Source organism: Anarrhichthys ocellatus, unplaced genomic scaffold (assembly GCF_004355925.1).
Source record: "Anarrhichthys ocellatus isolate YVR2014 unplaced genomic scaffold, GSC_Weel_1.0 scaffold218, whole genome shotgun sequence".
In the NCBI taxonomy this organism is placed as follows: domain Eukaryota; kingdom Metazoa; phylum Chordata; class Actinopteri; order Perciformes; family Anarhichadidae; genus Anarrhichthys; species Anarrhichthys ocellatus.
This window is the reverse complement of record NW_022280248.1, coordinates 156,605-161,560: the sequence shown is the minus strand read 5'-3', so window position 1 is coordinate 161,560 and position 4,956 is coordinate 156,605.

Here is a 4,956-nt window from a genome sequence, read left to right as displayed (position 1 = left end):
TGTGTGTGTGTGTGTGTGTGTGTGTGTGTGTGTGTGTGTGTGTGTGTTGGACATGCTTTGAATAATTTAGACTAGAAAAACGGCAAATGTACATGAAAACGGCATCTACTGCATATTTATTGGGAGCTACTGTATATTTGGAATACCTCTAAATCAATAACAGTTTTTTGTTCTTCACTGTTGTAACGTTGCACTGAAATTCCCTGCATTTTGCTTGAAATCACCTGCTGCCACACAGGACTGTGATATCCTCATCTTTGGCTTTTTCTGTCTCTTTAACCAAGTGAGGCGAGGCCGGCCTACAGCAGCTAACACTAGCTTGGTTAGCTAGCTTGGGTACTAATCTTGTCTTGTGAAAAACAGGCTTGTTTGTAATGTCCTTACCGGAAAAATAGCCAACAAGGGTTTTTTAGTACAACCAAATGCTGAACCATGCCGTAGTAACAACTTGTAAATCACTAGTTAGCCCCGCCCTAAAGCACACCCTGCTTTATGGTCTATTTGACTCTAAATGGACCATAATTCACTAAATGAACATCATGTTGTATTGAAGAAGACTTGAAACTAGAGATTGAGACCATCAACTCATGTTTACAATGTTTACTGAGGTAATAAATCAAGAGAGAAGTAGAGTCATTTTCTCATAGACTTACAACCAGAAGAGTCGCCCCCTGATGGACATTAGAGAGGATGCAGCTTTTCAGAGCATTGGTCTGAATTTTCAGAATCGGAGGTTGCCCCCTCAGACAGACACAAAAAAGCAGAAAATGGAAATGCCCATCTGTCATGAACTGATGTCAAAGAGTGGCAGAACATACATTTATTTATTTAAAAAAAAACTCCTGTTCTGCCATGTGAAGCCAATGCAGAAATGTCTTAAAACTTGTAACCCTGTAACTACTGTAACCCCCAGAACAGTAGCACCAGTATCATCTTTCATTTGACCCTCAATGTGACCTCAAGATAAGACTCAGCGCTCATCTGCCCATCTTCCTCCCCTCCCTCCACCCTACTCCCCCACGCATTCACCCCCTTGAAGACGACGCTGATCGTCTTTCACAGCTCCTGACAGTCTGAGCAACCGAGACAGGTGGGGCGGCGTTCCATTAAAAGTTCAACAAATGACCTCAAGCCACATCCGCCGCTCGTCTCACCTCTCGCTTTAAAGACTTGACAAATCCTTCATTTGAAGATGCCAAGTTGTCTTTTCATATTAGATGACATCACTGTTAGGAATTGGTCCCCGGCTCCAAATGGGAAAATGTTTTTTCGGTGAATGTCTCTTGTAAACTTTGAGCCACTAAAGGTAACACCGGAGCTAAAATAAACACCCTGAGGATACTTTATGGGACCGATATCTAAAAGAAGCAGGTGTTTCTTGACCCTGGGGGCTGGTGAACCAGTGTGTCATCATCTCCCATGGGATCCCCGAAGGTCCCCAAACAGGCAGAACATCAAGTCAACCCCTGCGATACAGGACGTCGACTCACACGCAATGATTCTTTTGAAGGAGCCCACCGCTGCCTTTAATGTCTAGCAGGCTGGGCTTGACGTTCCTCCGGCCCACGTCTGTGGCCTTCCTCCAGAGTCAGCTGGGACCCCTGAGCCAAGGTCTCTGCGGGTCAACACAGTTTATCGCAGCAGAGAGATCTACAAGTTGGCTATAAAAGCTTGTCTGACATGAGGCAACAGACATGGCTTTCGGTCCAATAAAGGGGGCTATAAAAAGTCTCATCCGTTTTGTCCTTGAGGTCATTCTCCAGGCTCTGGACACGGAGCTCATATCCTCCGTGTTGATTGGCAAGCACTGTTGACCTGCAGCAGTGCTCTGCTCCTTTGTCTCTGGTGGAGGTTTTATGTTTGCCGACATGTACAATAGAGCATGATTGCTTGTTTTATGACTATATCCTTTTCAGAGTCGGGCCACAGGGCACGAAGGGGTCAAGTGAGCCTTATTTGTCATTTTGTCCTACTAAGGAAAGTGTTTATTTAAGGGATGCAAATAACCATTATTGTCATTGTCAATTCACAACGTAAAACAGAAAGAAGCAGTGAATCTTCACATTTGAGAAGCTGAGATAGTAAAGGTTCAGCATTTATGTTTGGTAAATGACTTAAAGGGCACATATTATGCTCATTTTAATGTTCATACTTGTGTTTGAATGTTCAAAAAACACTTTATTTTCCTCATACTGTGTGTCTGAATATACCTGTATTCACCCTCTGTCTGAAACGCTCCGTTTAAGTGCCTGTCTCTTAAGACCCCCTCACAAACAAGCCCAGTCTGCTTTGATTGGTCATCATTTCTCTTCCGCTTCTGCGATGTCGCCGTCTTCGCAGCATCAATGGACTCATGGGTGAGTCAACTACACACCCAGTTTAGCGGCACTTTTACCAGTGACCGTACAGTTGTGACATCACAACATAACGGAAGTCCTGACTGCACAGTACTTACATAGCACCTAGACCTGCTTTATAATCAAAAAAGACACGGACATCTGACTTTTTACAATATGGGACCTTGAAATGATTAACTGATCCATAGTTGTTGATTCAATTATTGGGCAATAGACTAATCCATCCATCCATCCCTCCATCCATTTTCCTCTGCTTATCCGGGGTCGGGTCACGGTGGCAGCAGCCCAAGCAGGCTGACCCAGACTTCCCTCTCCCCCGCAACATTTTCTAGCTCATTCTGGGGGATCCTGAGACGTTCCCAAGCCAGCTGGGAGATGTAATCCTCCAGCGTGTTCTGGGTCTTCCACGGGGTCTCCAGTGGGAGGCGCCCAGTAGGCATTCTGGTTAGATGCCCGAACCACCTCAGCTGACTCCTTTCGACGCAAAGGAGTAACACCTCAACTCCAAGTTCTTTCCTGATGTCTGAGCTCCTTACCCTATCGCTAAGGCTAAGCCCGGCCACCCTACGGAGGAAACTCATTTCGGCCGCTTGTAGCCGCAACCTCGTCCTTTCGGTCACGACCCAGAGTTCGTGACCATAGGTGAGGGTAGGAACGTAGACCAACAAGTAAATTGAGCGCTTCGCCTTACGGCTCAGCTCCCTCTTCACCAAGACGGTCTGGTGCAGCGGCTGCTTTATTGCTGCAGCCGTACCGATCCGCCTGTCGATCTCCCACTCCATCTTACCCTCACTCGTGAACAAGACCCCGAGATACTTGAACTCCTTCGCTTGCGGTAGGCACTCCGTCCCCACCTGGAGGGAGCAATCCACCGGTTTCCGGCAGAACACCATGGCCTCAGATTTGGAGGTGCTAACTCTCATCCCCGCCGCTTCACACTCGGCTGCAAACTGCCCCAGTGAATGCTGGAGGTCACACTCCGAGGAGGCCAACAGGACCACATCATCTGCAAACAGTAGAGAGGCGATCCCGAGACCCTGACATTCTCCACCCCCCCGCTGCTAGATATCCATTAATTGATTAATTGGTTCAGATACATATTAAACAGTAATTACTTTTTACAGTAAAGTTTGATTAATAGATTTCATTTTTCGTATTGGCCTCTTGTGTGCAGCAGAAACAGGTGTAAACTAGGGCTGCAACTAACGATTATTTTAATAATCGATTAATCTGGCGATTATTTTTTCGATTAATCGATGAATCGGATATTAATGGGCCAAAAAAGGCAAGTGAATAAAAACGTGTCTTTAGTCTTGCAAACTATACCACCCCTGCTTTACTACTGTTATTAACGAGCTAACGCTAACTTGTCATGCTTGTCAAGCTGGATAACGAGTAAACACCAGCACCAGAAGAGCTACTGGAGGGACGTTACATTCCTCACTTCAAAACGGAACAAAAGTAGGATTCTGTAGTGACTAACCCTGCTGTTGAACTCCCTTCTTCCTCATCAAGGACTCCAACATGTTTACGTTGTTGAATCAGGAAATAAATACTGTAGCCGTCTGTGTTCACCCAGAGCTCTACGATACCTCATATTAATAGAGACCGGACCAAACTATGTGCATAAATGTGTGTGTGTAAACCACATGGTACAAACAATGAATAGACGCTGCCGTATTTACGTCTAGATGACGTTATTCTGAGTGTTGGTGGAGCTGCTACAATGTTAGCATAGCCTAACACCGACCCATCCGAGCTCCATTGAGAAGACAAGTAGCCTAGAAATCGGCATCATTACGTAGTTATTTCGGAGTCCCTTTTTGTCGGAGATGACAAGTACAAATCGGCATCATTAGCTACGATCGGCAGTGATGGAAACATGACACTCTGGTGTACGTGCTAATTCTCGCCACTTTTCTGGCACGATGCTATGTGACGCACGTCGAAGTAAATGTACGATAAAGAAAAAAACTATTGTTATTTATTGACGTACAACACATGCGATTAATATGCTCTTCTCAAAGCCACCACACTCCGTCAGACAACAGTAATTTGATCTCATTGACCATCAAAACACACTTCTTTCAAATTCCACATTAACAAAATAAAACTCATCAAAACCGTCAAAGAAGTCTTTCCGCTGTTCCAACAATCACCAACTCTGGTTTGACTGAATTAAACCCTTAATTCATCATGTTAGATGTGAAAAGTAGCAGCCACTATACAGATGACTGAGAAAATGTAATTATAAAGGCCTTAACTGATCCACCACAAAGTGACACAAGGTATTCTTCTTGTTTCTGGAAACATTGGAACAAATGTCTGTATGTTTTTAACAACGAGTGACTTTTTTAAACTGCAATATTACACCTGTGTCTTGGTGTCCTCGTATTGTATTGTATTTTATATGTTGTTGTTGTATTTGTGTTTTTTGATACTATATGGACTCATGAGTCTGAAATAAAAGTTGAATATACAGTATGCGTTCCTCAAAGCCACAAGACTCCATTAACAGAAACCGTCATTTTACCTCGCTGATTGACTTCAATCAAACTCGGACAGAAACAAGATCAAAGCCGTCTTTGTTAGTTTAATC